Genomic DNA, 15,967 nt, shown 5'->3' on the forward strand with positions numbered 1-15,967 from the left:
CTAACAATGTAAAGGAACAGCCCTGAGTTAAGGCTCAGTGGACAGTGAACAGAGATTGGAGGCTGAGAGAAAAGGAATTCTCAAAAGAAATGTTTGGTTTACCAGCTGGAAAGGCATAAGTAAGCTAAAGTGCCGACAGTTTAGCTCGAGCATCACCACCATTGTAGGTTGGCAACAAAGGCACAATGATAATAAATGAAAGCTAGGGCCACAGAAGCAATTCAAACAGAGAATAATAACCAGGGAGTATTGTAAAGCCTGAATTAAACTGATACAAGGGGAAATTAGAAGCATAAGCAGACAATGTTGATTGGAAAAACAAAGGTCGTAGATTAGAAAAGATGGCAGATCCAATAAAGATGGGAAGCATTTATTAAAACGACTGAGCATGGGAATCATCTAGGAAAAGAAGCATGAAGACATACGTAAGAGATCTGTTTAGATCATGCATTAGACACCAGCTACTATTATTGTCAGTGCTGTGGAGCAAAGAAACTTCAGGCACAAGCAGTGCCCAGTTATTACAAAAAAAATGCTTTATTTATAAAACAAAATATTCAAAAAATGTATTGAATTCGAGCACAGCCACAGACCAGCAAGATGACAAACGACACTGCTATAAATAATTTAATGAGGTAGAATGGTCAATGGTAGAAGAAAAGCTGGATGTATTTCTGAGGGCAATATGTGAAACAGAATGAACATTTTTTTCAGGTGGTTATTTATGATAATAGACATTTCACTAATTTTAAGTTCAATAAAGGGGCAAGAATCAGTATATTATCAGAGAGTATGCCTTGATTGAGTAAATATTGTTTGTGATCTATAGCAGTGAACTGCATCTCCAGGAGGAAAAGCAGTTAAGATTAAAGGCATGCTTCAAGCACTATTGTAACAGAAGGTATGTCAGGCAGTAAAGAACTTGTATCTACTTGACAATCAATAGTTCTCACTCTTGAGCTTGAATGCATGTTGTGACCTGAATCTTATTCAAATGGTGGATGGAATTAAGTTACTTAAAAATCAGGAAGCCAAGAAGTTACAAGATAATAAAATGTGAGGCTGGATGAATACAGCAGGCCAAGTAGCATCTCAGGAGCACAAAATGCTGCTTGGCCTGCTGTGTTCATCCAGCCTCACATTTTATTATCTTGGAATCTCCAGCATCTGCAGTTCCCATTATCTCTGATACTATTTCAGCCAAGAAGTTACAGCCAGTTTTGAAAAATCTATTCAAGAAGCGCCAGTCAGAACTTGCAGGCCAAAGTATTTTGGTTACTGAACAATCACTTAAGAGACACCGGGTAGACAATTTCATGTGGCTTCCTAGGCTGATGTAAGAAATCAGCAAGAAAGCCAACATCCCCTGAGATTAGCTTTATTTTTATAATAAATGTATTTCATATAGTAAGGAGGTTTCAAAGCATGTGATTATAGAGTTTCCTGAAATATCTTCCATTTTTATCAGCATTGTAAAGAGATTGGATTGCCAGAATCAGCAAAGCTCATGAGGAACCATAAATGATGAGATAGAAAATGAACATTACCCAATCTGACTCATTGATGAACCCCCCCTATTGATGTAGTCTAGAGGGCAAAACGGCAGTGATAGATTGGAACTTGAAGGAGATGCTAAGAAGCTACAAGTTCAACCAGAACATTTTGTTTTTGTATTTTCCCAGGAAGAAACGTCAATACTAATGACTTGGATCACAACAAGCAAGTAGTAGTCCTCAAGTAGCTCAATTAAGAAATTAATATGCTGTTTCCTCCATGATGTGCTCACTCTGGGTGAATGAAAACCATCCAGCCTCGTGCACAATGCAGATTTGCCAGTAGTTTGGCAGTAAACTATTACTCACACGTATCAAATATGTTGTACATTCAACTCAACGGAAGCTACCATTGAGGTGAGATGACCTCATTTGCAGGATACGGTCGAGAAGAAATGATGGTTCTCAGATCCAGGCCACACTGTTGAAAAAAAAGCACATGTCAATAGAATAACCATCTTCCATGTACACATCCTTGAACACTGCAGGCACCCTAGCTTGGCCAATTTACCTACCCTGCACATCTTTGGACAGTGGGGGGAAACCTGAGCAGACAAAGGAAACCCACAGGTATACAGGGAGAATGTGCAAACTCCACACAGACAGTTTACTGAGGGTGGAATCAAACTTGGGTCCCTGGCGCTGTGAGGCTGCAGCGCTAACCACTGAGATACCTTTTGTGCAGACCCAATAGTTAGTGATCAGTAATTGGTGGAGGCTGCTGCGAAAATTCATACTGTACCTTCAAGCATCTTCTTCTCATATGAATCATGAAAAGTTTTTTTGCAGTAGGAGCGATCAAAGTGGAATATACCCCTGAGGACACTTTTATAATGCTGTGGTTGTTTCAAGGCCAAGTTCAGCACAGCTTAGTCAATCTTTAATATCAAGACGAAACATAGAAATCTAAAGTGAAAACATGAAATATTTAGCATGTCAGGCAGGAGGCTGAAATTAATGAGAGCAATTTTAACTTGGCTCATGGTTAGGAAACCCATGGTGATTTTAAAATTCAACCAGCATCACTCATGGACCTAAATGGAAGATTAAACTGCATAAAGTGTGAAACTAATACTGTACCCAATTCCATCAGTTTCCTGGTAGAATAGTTTAGCAATGTCCTCGGTGGCTGGAGTGTAAAATTCATCCAATCCACTGGACCCCTAAACTACTCTTCCAAGCTAATGGCCTTTTGTCAGAACGGAACAAAGTCCAACAATGTTATAAGTTTTAAGCAGGTTTAGAAGCAGAGGTGGGGCAAACAACAAAAAGAGAGATCACTGATGGGCTGGTAAACAGGAGAGATTAAATCGCTAGACAGATGATGGTACATTGTAAAAGGAAGTGACGGAAAGATATGTTGAAAATAGTCCAGACAAGATGGGAATGACAGAACAGTATGACCAGCTGCTACTCAAATAAATGGGTCACAGGCTATGATCTGAAATCGTTGAACCTCATGTTGAGGGCAGAAACTTAGAGATTTACAGAAGATTCATAGAATGGTTGCAGCAAAAAAAAACATTTGGCCCATTATATACACACCAACTCTTTCTTCGGGTAACTCAGTTAGTCCCATTCTTTGACATTTATCTCTGCACATTTTATTTCCCTCTTCAGTTAATTATTCAGCTCCTCTCTGTAAGCCAATAATTCAACCTGCTTCAACCACACTAGCCATTCCTGGTCCTAACTATGTCATTTCTCATGTTGACTTTGGTTCCTTGTCCCCTGTCCAATCATCTTAAATTAGTATTCAGTGGTTTCTGACCCAATATCCTAGCTTATCTCTAACTTCACTGCCCAGACCCTCCATAATTTTGAAGGCCTCTAAGAGACCTCCCTTCAACCTTCAACTCTCCAAGGAGAACAGCCCCAGCCTCTCTAATCTGTGTAACTGAAGTTCATCCTCCTTTTAACCATGCTTGTGGATTCTTTTTACACCCTTTCTAATGCCTTCAGATTCTTCTTAATGTATGGTGCCCAAGACTGGGCACATTTTTCAACTGAGGCTGATACAGGGTTAATAGACTGGTTTAAATGAAGGGATATTGATGAACCTGGGTGTTACAGGATGAATGGTGCCTTCTAATGTTAAACTGGGAAGTAGAAGAGACTAAAAAAAAACAAAAGAACTGTGGACGCTGTAAATCAGGAACAAAAACAAAGTTGCTGGAAAAGCCCAGCAAGTCTGGCAGCAGCTGTGGAGCAGAAAACAGAGTTAAAGCTTCAGGCCCGGTGACCCTTCTTCAGAACTGATGGTGGCTGGGAAAACATTAGTTAATATATTTTTTTAATGAGCATGGAGGGGAAGATGATGGAAGAACAGTTTGGTGTCATATTATGCCCAAAATTTGTTAGGGTGGGGATGCAGAGTGATAAAGCTGAGGCCTTTGCTGAGTACAGAGTGTTCAGCATTAGAGAGTGGAAGGTTAGGAGGGATGGTGAATACACAACAGGAGGTGGGGGAAGTGGAAGAGATGTTTGGTGGTGGCATCACTTCAGAGGCATCAGAAATAGTAGACAAAGATCTACTAAAAATGAGTACTGAGAGGGTGGAAATTAAGAACAAAGGAAGACTTATCATAGCTCTGCAAGAGAATAAGGGAGAACTGAAGTGTGTAAAATAAAATAGACAGAAATGTACACCACATCAGTACTGGTGGAGGGGATTCTTCAGTTTACAAAATATAAAGAGAATTATTAAGAAGTTTGCAACATCAGAACAAATATGTCAGAGCCAAAATACGTGGAAGAATAGAATGGAGTTCTTGAACAAAGTAGAATGGAAAAAAGTATAGTCAATGCCATTGATAGAGTCAATATAAATTGATGCTATGAAGGAATAAATTATGACAAAAGCATGGAGTTGTCAAAACAAAAACAAAGTGCTGGAGAAACTCAGCACATCTACAGCATCTGTGGAGAAGCAGAGCACGTTCTGAGTGTAACAAACTCATCAGAACTGTTTGTGCTGGTGAGTGATGCACTCAGGGATCTATATTACATATGACAGTATAAACAAAAGAATTTATAGATACCAAACAGAGTCATACAGCAATTACTGTTTGATAAGGGGTAACCATTACAGACCACATACTACAAAGAAGAGACAAACACAGCAATCTCTCCAACGTGCAGAATGGCACAGTGAGCCTTATAGCAACAAGCCAGAAAATAAACTACATTATGTTTTTCAAGTAAACTTGCTGCCTAACCTATGGTCTTTTAATTTCTGTTGGTCTGTACTTAGAATGATATTGAAATCGATCTAATAGAGCGGGAGTGCATACTGTTTAAAATCATAGACTCCTGAGTAGATGATTACTGTCTGGAGTCTTCCCTTCATGTACATGAATTGATTATTATCATTTATGAAATTTAAGTATTGCCAGCTGCATTCCCACTTCCAGAATCCAGGTAATGGAGTAAATTATTCAAATAATTACCTGATGTTATTCTGGAGGGACTTTTCAACTAAAAAAAATGAACAATTCTAACGGTAAGAAGTAAATGAAAGCTGTATTAGAACACATTTTCCTTGCAATTCATACCTCTCTCCAACACTGACGTGGAGATGCCAGTGTTGGATCAGGGTGGAAAAAGTCAGAAGTCACACCACACCAGGTTATAGCCCAACAGGTCTATTTGAAATCACAAATTTTCGGAGCACTGCTCCTTTGTCAGGTGATGAAGCAGCAGGGTCCCTCCAATACCATTTGAGCACCAGATATATCCAAACTACTCTATTACTGTGGCACCATTTTTTAAGCCTTAACTGTTTTTATAAGTGCTGTTGGATCACATCTCCCGAATGCAACAAAGTCAGTTTCCATTATCAAGCCCTGTCACATTTGGTTATTGTTGCATAGTCACATTGCACAGTCAGGTAATAATTGGTTGTCATTCTCATTCATTATGTCACTGGTCACATGGGATGTATTCAATTGCTTCAAATATTCTTCAACTATAAATTAGGAACACACAGAGATGAGCCAGAATGCACAGAAATCACTGACTATCATCTAATAAGCAATTAATTCGTATGGGTTCAAAAGCAACAAGGCATAAACACCAACAAGCATTTGGATAAATCTGAAATTCAGTCCCTGGGCATTGGGAATTTAGATCTGTTAAATCTGAATCAGGTTCTGAATATAAATAGAGCTGGGAACATTTTCAGGCCAAACAGGCTCATAGCTGTCATACCCTTGATTCACATCTAAACGCAAGTCAGACACTTAGCAAATATAACTGTGTGTTACAACCATCCATATTGGTCTACTTACTGACAGAGCCACAATCAAAGGATGAACAATTAAGAGACTTTATTACCGATTAGGCTAAAATTCTCTTTGACCTGTATAAAATACAAATAATAAGAATTGTAATCACTTTGACTTCTCAGGGTAGAGTTTCCACTCTGCTACAATTATGGTTTGAAGTACCCAGTAATTATTTATTGTCATGAGCATCAGGTACAATGAGAGGTACTGCTATACTTAATGGATGACGACAGAAATAATCCGAAGGTCTTATTGCGCAGTGGTCATTTTCCTACCTCTAAACCAGAAGCTCTGGTTTCAAGAAGCACTCCAGGATTTGATTCTCACAAAAAATGTGTTCAGAGGATAGCCAGGCAAACTGTGAAAAGGGTTCTTAATGGTGGCAAAGGAGAAAGAAAAGATGTAAAATAGATATACATTTCGGTATGATAGGTGAGAGAATAGGCTCGCTCTACCGAGAACAATTTAAACACACAAACAAGGGTGGTAAGGAGGGGAGAAATGTAAGAAAAAAGGCAAACAGATCCTGTGGTCAGGGTGTGAAATTATGGAATTCAGTATTGAGTCCATGAGGTTGTAATACGCTTAAGCAAAAAATTAGGTGTTGTTCCTTGAGTTTGTGTTTTGCTTCATTGGAACATTGCAGCAGGGTCGGCACAGAAGTGTTAGAATGAAAGCGAAATGGTGTATTGGATTGTTCCCCATAAAAATGCATTACAACAGCAACTCTGTTGCTTTGGCTGGGTTACATGACTGTTGTTGATTTCAGTTGACTGGAAGGCTGGCTTGGATTAGATTGGTAACAATAGCATGGGGATTAATTTCCCTTCCACTCAGTAGGGATTAAGGACCTGTCTCAAACTTGTGATGCAGATTTTGATATTGTGAATTAGGACTGCCTTTGGGCAGAACTCAAGAAAAAAAGATCACACAAAGAGATGAAAGCTCCACTGAACCAAAATTCTTTATGGCATTGAAATTAACAAAAAGGAAAATGCTGGAAAAAAACTGGCTCAGCAAGTTAGACATCATTTGAATCGAGCAACACAGAGTTAACATTTCAGGGCTGTGACTGTCATGATCAAATACAAAGTGTGCATTTAAAATTAAGCCCCAAAAATGATTAGATGACCAGTTTATTCACTATGGTGGGTAATATGCCGACTGTGACCTCTATCTAAGATAAAGTGAAACTCACATCGGTTTTAATCAATAAACAAAAAAAATACTAATTTTTGGTAAACATTTTTGATTTAATGTATGGCAAAATAGATTAATTCCAAATATATTAAAATAAAATTAACTTATACTCCTTTAAATCCAGACACATTCGACATTTATTCACAGATAAGATAGATAAGACTAGCAGTTCTTGCAGAAATACTGTGGCTAACAAAATAACCAAAAGGATTCAGCAGATCAAGAGTTCAAACAAAGATAGCATAAAATCATTTTCCTTGATCATGATAAATTATCGTTGGCTGGATGGTCAGTTGGACCTAGGTTTTTCCTCTTGACGTAAGATTTTTTGTTTCTAAAGTCTTTTAGTGCTGGTTTTATTCTACTCTGTGTGGCACGTGGGCTTTTGGGCATTTGAGTGCTACTGCCTTTTTCGCAGTTCTTGGACAGAACTGCAATTTAACAATTTAAAAGCTGTTAATATAAAACAAAGAAATGTGGATGCTGGGGATCTGAAACAGAAGCAGAAATTGTTAATGAAACTCACATCTGGCAGCATCTACGGAGAGAAAGAGGAGTTAATGTTTCGAGTCCAGTGACTCTCATTAAGAGTGCTGAGTTTCATAAGCAATTTCTGTCCTTAAATTTAAAATTTTGTTGGACAGTTTTAAATCAAAGACACCTGGCACCACAAAAATATTAAATCCAGCTTCTCTAAAAGTTACATGGCCTTGCTTAACCAACAAATGCATCCTAAACAATTATAGCTTTGCTTCTGCTTTTATATCAAAAAGACAAATATTCCAAGCTACTGATTTGAAATGTATATAGTTCTTATTATGGCCTCTTGTCAGAGTTGGGAAGAGGCACCCTGTAACCCTCTAGGACTACAGTGACTGCACCTTTATATAATTAAAGATGAATTCAATTTTGAACAAGGGATTTGGAGGACATGGACAAACGGAAGTCCTGTGATACTTTAGAAGGCAGAGTTAAATATTATAAATGAGACTGAAGATGTGATCAAGAAAAGAAACAAATGAACAAAGCAAGTGTCCAGAGTCGTTATATGTGTAGATGGAAAGAGATAAAGAGCAAAACAAGTAACAAAACAGAATTGAAACAGAGCGTGGAGTTTATAATTTGAAATTGATGAACATCAATGTTGATGTTAGGTATCAGAGTTGAAGAAGTCTTGCTTTTCCTAAAACTTACATAGAAACTTCCTGGAACAGCACAGCTATTGATGGGAGAAGTATCGGTGATTTTTTTTTCCTTATTCGTTAATGAGATGAGGGGATCACTGGTTAGGCAGCATTTATTGCCTGTTTCTAATTGCCCAGAGGGCATTTCATAATCAACCACATTGTTGCGTGTCTGAAGTCACATGTAGGTCAAACCAGGTAAGGATGGCAGTTTCCTTCTGTAAAGGACGTTAGTGAACCAGATGGGTTTTTCCAACAATTGACAATGGTTTCATAGTCATCATTAGATTCTTAATTCCAGGCATTTTATTGAATTCAAATTCCACGATCTGCAGTGGTGGGATTCGAACCCAGGCACCCAGAATGTGTTTGGGTACCTGAATTAACAGTCAAGCAATAATACCAGTGGGCAATCACCTTCTTGCCACGAGAGCACGAAAATGCTTCCCCATGGTAGGAGTCTAAACTTAGATGACAAAGGTTTAAGGTTGAGAGAAAGAGTTGCAAAATGGTCCAAAGAGGCATTTTTTTTATTTTTTCACACAGGATGGTGAGTGCCTGCCAGAGATAGTGTTGGAAATGAGCACAATTTTGTAATTTAAGAAATATTTGGACAGGTATATGGATAGTTTACGTATAAAGGGATATGGACGGAATGCGGGCAATGGGACTAGTTTAAAGCAAAAATTACATGGACAAGTTGAGATGAAGGGCCAGTTTCTATGCTATAAACTTCAATGACTCTTTGACTGAAGCTAAAGCTTGAGATTACGCTTAAGGACAGAATAGTGGTGTATTGTAAAGTAGCCAATCGCTTAATCTACCCAATTAATCATCGGATCCCTTCGATGTGGAAGCAAGCCATTTGTCCCACCCAGATATATCCCCTTACCCTATCTGTGTCCTCTGCATTTCCCATGACTAATCTGCCTAACCTGCCCTGTATGTTTTGGACAACTTAGCATGCTCAGTACACCTGACCTACTCATTTTTAGTCATCTTTAATCTCCCCAGTGCAGAGGGGGCCAAATTGTGAGCAGTGAGTTCAGTAGGCCAGATTCAAAGAGGTACACATAAATCATTTCTTCACCTGGTAATTGTTTTTTGGCCTTGGGCCAAGAGGTTTTATACCTCTTAAGTTTGCATGATGGCAGAAGAATGGGATGAGTGATGGAGGTAATCAAGGTGATGGATCGTGATACATCTGAAATAGTCCTTTTGAATGTGCTGAGGAATGGTGAAAATGTGTTTGGTGGTGGTTTCATGCTGAAGATGGTGGGCAGGATGGAAAATTATCCCTTGTCTCCAGAGATTGGTAGGGTGGAAAGTGAAGTTTCCTGTAGGGTGTCTGCTCAGAACTGAGAGTACTTCTGGAAGGGAGGTTGCATGTGAGTATAAAAATGAGTCTGGTTGAACAGAGTGGAAGAAGGAGCAAGGAAATCAGTTAAGCGCCTAGTATCACCAATTACAGGTAAACAGTGGTACAATCCTCCTGCTCACACCGATCACACGTTTACCTGATGCTAGCTGGCTTGGCTATAAGTTACAATGGCATTCTGATTTCACTGTGCAGCAAATGCAGAACATTGCAATCTCTGATGACTGGTCTCTCATTTCACAGTTCAGCCACTTTCTTTCCATCTAGGCAATTTCTCCATTCCACTCACTACTGGATATTTCTACTTCTCAGCATGTACACTGTCTGAAAAAGCCCTCACATATGCACATTCCCATTCAATAGCCATTTACTAATTATCTCCGAAATAAATCCACAGAGGTTGTTATCCCATCACCAAGTGACCCTTTATTTACCTGTGGATAGTCCTTGACACTGGTCCAGCTCCCTCACAGCCACCTTCGAGCAAATGGAGCAAGTGTCATTCCTGTTTTGTTCGTATAGAAGGCCTTCTGAATCTCCTGTTTATGTAACTTTTTGTTTTCTTTTTCCTTCTTTTTTCACACTCTCTGAATCACCTCTCTTCTTTTTTTAAAAAAAAATGTCATCCATGGCTGTGTGAATATGTTCAGTGACTCAATAAAAAAATGAGACCACAGTGGAATGGTTTTGTTCCATATTTTCCATCATCAGGAAAGCAACCATGTGGCTAGAGAAGCATGAGCAAGCAAAGCTGTTAAAGGCAATGTTTACATGAAGAAAGTGGAGGGGAAGGGTAGGGATGAAATCAAAAAAAGTATTTCAGAGGGTGAAATAAGACACTCCATTCCCCCATGGTGGCTACCTTGCCCGAGAAGCGTCAAGAGTATTGATGGATACCATGTGCTCCCTCTCCCAGGACACGCAAGTTCGAACATAGCCATGGAAGAAAGGCAGGCAGTTGGCAGAAGTGACCCTCTTCACGGCCCACTGCCTGGACCTATTTATAGCCAGCCTGACCAGGCCCAGGAACAGACCCACAAGGAGACTCTCTGACCAGCCCACACCCCTCTGCAACGGCTGCCCAAAGATCAGAAGCATGGGACTGCAGTGCAACCAAGAAGGTAATAATAGGTTCTTCAGGCAACGAAAAAGGAAATAAAAACACCCACAATGAACATACACATGGTCCACAAACTCTAGAGTATGGCAAAATAAAAGATTGGACTGGGAGTCCATGAACCACCATAGTTAGAAGTGACTGCGGCATGCAACACCCTCCACCCCGATCCCTGAAGGAAAGATGGACGACTTCTGCTTTGAGACACTCTTATTCTTTATTTCCCTGTTTCCCTCGTAGCAGTAGTGCTTTTTTCTCTCTCCAGAGCATCTGTATGGTGTGTGTTATGCAGGGACTCAGTAAAAACACCAAGTGGTTAAATAACTTTAACACTCCTGTTCTTACCTGTAAACTAGAACTCCCTGATTGGACCAGATGAGTAACCTCCATCTGGAACTCATTCTCTGAGATCCACCTGGCTGACCTCACTACAATCACCACAATCTCCATCCTTTTCTTTTGGAGAAAATACTTAACAAAACAATACAGAAAATTGAGCACACCTGGGAGACCACCATCAAGCTTTTAGGCTCTCATTGGCGTTAATGTGATAAATGCTGATGGGGATGTGCATCCCAGAGCTAAAGCATAGCAATAGCAAAGATGCCAGTCACATTTAAGGATATTTTATGCAATTGAATATGTCTCTGTCTGTTCTTTATGCACATTTTTGTTTCATTGACCTCAACAGCCTACTTACTGAAACAGCATGGTAACAGCCTAATGCTTTCCATCATGTTTTTGGTATTATGATCATGTTTACACTCCTCAGTCTTCTCATATCCTGAAAATAGCAGAAGAGGTCTTATGGAGGGTGATCCTCCAGATGAAGCATCAATACTTAACGTAGCCCCTTCAAAACTGCAGCTCATATGGTTTAGATGTTGAGTTAGATAGTCTGTGAACCATTATGTGCTAACCTATGAGGGGATAGTGTAACCAAGGAAATAACAAGCTCAACACACAAAGATTCCAGCCCAGTGATCCTTTATTCCACTGAGATCACATGTGGAAGCACATTCATGAAAACAATCACTTTAGAAAAAATTAAGTCCTTACAAAGAATGGTTGTGCTTGAGTCTAAAACACATAAAAACAACAAGAGCTTAGTTTGCAATTCTGAGTCATTTTATTGTAATGTCACACTTTACAGTGTTTTTCTGATTTGTTGGAAATCTAATGACAATGTTTGAACAACACAAGCCTATCAGAATGAACAGTCACCGGCTGAACTCAGTGCTGGCCCATACTTCCACAAATAGCTGTCTCATTGAATTCCATTTTTTAAAAATAGAATAGCAGCTGTAATCTCTGGCACAGTTCTCATCTATCCTGATGCTGCACGTCTGTTGTCCCACTTCAAGTCCATGCTTTTTCAAAGGCTCTTTTCTTGTCAAACCCATGCTTCCACCCAACTCTCCTGGTTGCTCCTTCTTTATGCTTAAATGTCAAAGGTACCACTCCCTTCCCTCAATGGATCGAAGAAAGCTGCAAAATTCCACCTCCCTGCACTCTCCTCCACCAACTCCATCTGCTGGCAGAAGCCAGATGACAGCTGCTGCAACAAATATGGGGCCTGGTGCAAACTGGAAAGATAGTATGCCTTTCCTTCTTGATAAAGGAGCAGAGCGAGAGTGTTTGAAGAAAGGCTTAATGCACTACCTGATTTGGTATAGCCATTTGACCTTGATCTCTTCTGGAAATACCTTTACAGTGTGCATGTGGCAGTCATTGTAGACAGCACTTGAAATAAACTGTGCAGCAGGTTTATTGGAGGAATAATTTAGTTCAATGATATCCTGGAGATATTAAATAAAGCCAACTTTTGGCTATTCAACTTTTAAAAGAAAGCTGTATTCTGTACAAATGCAATCATATGAACATTCCCAATGTGCTACCTCATCAGTTCAAAAACTTTGGAGAACTAGACTTTCAATTTGCATCAGAGCACACCGGAGTTTGGCAGTGACAAGGAGAAGTGAAACTATTAGTGAGTGAACAACAGGAGATATACAGACAATTGCAATGAAGAAGGTTATAAAGATATATTACATGAGAAGTGGGTTAGAGAAAGCAGCTAGGAAGTTAGCACAATTCAGCTAGATGTCGTCACTCCTAGCACTGACCTGTAGCAACCAAATGTAATCATCACTTGAGCAAAACAATATAGACACAATATTTCCATTCTTATATTTTGGACAATGGGGGACCAGATTTTCTCTAGGTCTGTCTTCCTTTCCATTGATTTCAAAAATGTGCTGTATGTTTCTGATTTTCAGTTATTTTTATGTTGCAGGTTTAACTTGGGAGTCAGGAAGATCTTGGATTGCTACAGCCCACACAACTCTTCTGAGATTAGGGTCATCATTATGATGTTTATAAAAAATATGAATTTCTTATCTCTTGATATCTTTCGTGATTGTGTATCTATTCATTCAGGCAGGTAATTACAAAATATTTTGACAACATTTTATTACTCCTAGATGCCATAATATAAAATCAATGTGTTCTTCAATAAAACCAGGTATCAATTTTAGATTGCACGTAATTTTGAACCATCACACAGCATGCTGGTGTTCCAATGCCATTGCTATGTCCATGTCATTTCCTCAGAGTTTGCACAGTCAAATTTCCTATTCAATTTATGGGTAGCCGATTCAACCAACTAACAGCCACTTAAAGGCTCTGATTGGAGGCACTTTTTTCCTCTTCCAGACATGCTGAGGGCCAAAATAGCTCTCTGGAAGCAGCCCCCCAGTGATAGGCCCAAAGGTAAATATTTCAGAATCTGGCTCCATCCATGTTGAGAGGGATCCACCTGCTACCATAGCAGCCCAGCTACACTTTAAACCCAACTGCTTTATTTATTTTAAATTTTAAAAAATTATACAGAGGCTACATGCATCTTGGGGTACCCTCTTCAACAAACCAATGGGAGAAATCTAGCACCTCCTCCCTTTTTTCAGGAAGCCGGTGTCAAATTGCGCAAAAGTGGGGCTGAGAATTCTTCAATCAGACTCAGTCTTACTGCGGTCTCATGATATCTTCCTTGCATTGAGAAGAATGTCAATATTGGGCTTTTCACACAGAATGAAGTCCTCAAAAAAACAAAGGGCCTTATGATGTAGATAATTTCAAACATTTCCTTAAAAATTTAATCATTTTTATTATCTTGATAAAATCTCAGACCATTGTTGCAATCACTGATCTCTCATAGAGTCATAGTCATAGAATCATACATCATGGAAACAGATCCTTTGGTCCAACCAGTCCATGCCGAACATAATCGCAAACTCAACTAGTCCTGCCTGCCTGTTCCTGGCCTTTATCCCTCAAAACCTTTGCTACTCATGTTAATATCCAAATGTCTTTTAAACATTGTAATTGTACCCACATCGACCACTTCCTCAAGAAGTTCATTCCATACACAAACCACCCTCTCTGTAAAAAGAAATTGTCTCTCATGCCTTTTTTAAATCTCTCTCCTGTCACCTTAAAAATGTGCCCCCGGTCTTGAAATCCCCCACTCTAGGGAAAAAGACAACTATCATTAACTTTATCTTACCTCTCATTATTTTATACACTTCTATCAGGTCGTCTTTCAACATCCTACGCTCCAGTGAGAAAGGTCCCAGCCTGTCCAACCTTTCGATTGGGAGATTTTTAAAAATGTGTTCATTAATTTGATTCTCTTAATTGGTAGCTGCTGCTGATAGCTAAAATTGACTGGATATATTCCAGAATTTTTGATTGGGAGCTTTTGTTTTAATTGCTATTTGCTGACTGGGGTAACACAGTGCTAATATCCAGTTAGAATTTGCTCCTTATATAACGATAACATTTCAGTCAATCAGGTGTATGTACAACAGAGAAAATTTGAATTGCTGAAGCCTTAAGAATGCATGTCATCGCACCACTTTTATTATATGTTAGATTAATTGATTGAAGGGTAGCCATACTCTGATATCAGAAAATAACATTTTAAAATTTACAGTAAAATAATAAATAAAAACAATAGGCAAAAGATTAGTGATTTGGATTTTGCTGTGAGTCATAAACAAACAGCATACAGAATACTTCTGGGCTTTTATACTACAATTTATGACTATGACATAAAGCAGTGCAATGTTCTCTACAGATCTTTTGCTTTTGAGAAAAGGGTAAGCAATGTGCTCATTTTCAACCAGATAGATTGAGGAGTTCTGGTAAAGTGTGAAGTCTAAATCAAGATGAATAAGTCTAAATAATTCTTTAGATATAAATTTGTGCACAGAAAGTGAAATAAGGAGAATGAAAAATAGGATTGACAGCGCAATTACGATACAGGAGGGATAAGTTCTTTTGAAAAAAAAGTATAAATCTCTGAACAAAAATTAAAATCTAAAGGAATGGGCCTCCACACTTGTAAAAGTAAATGTTGCTTGGCAGAAATTAGGACTGATCACACAACCCACAAGTTCCCCTCCAAGCCATTCATCATTCTGACTTAGAAATACATTACCATTCCTTCACTGTTGCTGGGTCAAAATCCTGGAATTCCGTCTCTAACAGCATTGTTGGTTGACTTATAGCACACATGGACTGCAGCAGTTCAAGGCAGCTCACCACCACCTTCTTAAGGGCAACTGGGGACAGGCAATAAATGCTGGCCAGCCAGCGACACCCAAATCGCACAAGTGAATTTAAGAATAAGTTTTACTTACACTCAAAAGGATAAGGTGTTTTTCTTGTGTGTTCCCATGGATTTCTACCAGAGCTTTGCATGGGTTGTATGCTTTGAAGCCAAGTATCTTGAGAAGTTGTTGATGCCGCAAAGTTTGGAGAGAAACAGAGAAAAGCAAACAATTCCTGATTTCCATTTTTATTCTATGTGTTCAGATATTGCATTTTGTATTTAATTTACTCCTTTTTCTGCATTGAATTTACTTCCTAATATTTTTCACATGTTTATGTATTCATGGAGTAAAGGGAACACTGGCATTTATTGTCCATTCCTAATTGTTCAGAGGACGGTTCAGAGACAACCACACAGCTGTGAGTCTGGAGTCACATGTAGGCCAGACCAGGTAAGAATGGCAATTTCTCTCCCTAAAGAACATTAATGAGCCAGATGGGTTTTTCACCAACAATCCATAATGAATTCATGGCCATCGTTAGATTCTTAATTTTAGATATCTTATCAAATTCAAATTCCACCATCTACCATTGCAGGATTCAAACCCAGGCCCCCAGAACATTTTCTGGGCCTC

This window comes from Stegostoma tigrinum, chromosome 1, assembly GCF_030684315.1.
Source record: "Stegostoma tigrinum isolate sSteTig4 chromosome 1, sSteTig4.hap1, whole genome shotgun sequence".
In the NCBI taxonomy this organism is placed as follows: Eukaryota; Metazoa; Chordata; class Chondrichthyes; order Orectolobiformes; family Stegostomatidae; genus Stegostoma; species Stegostoma tigrinum.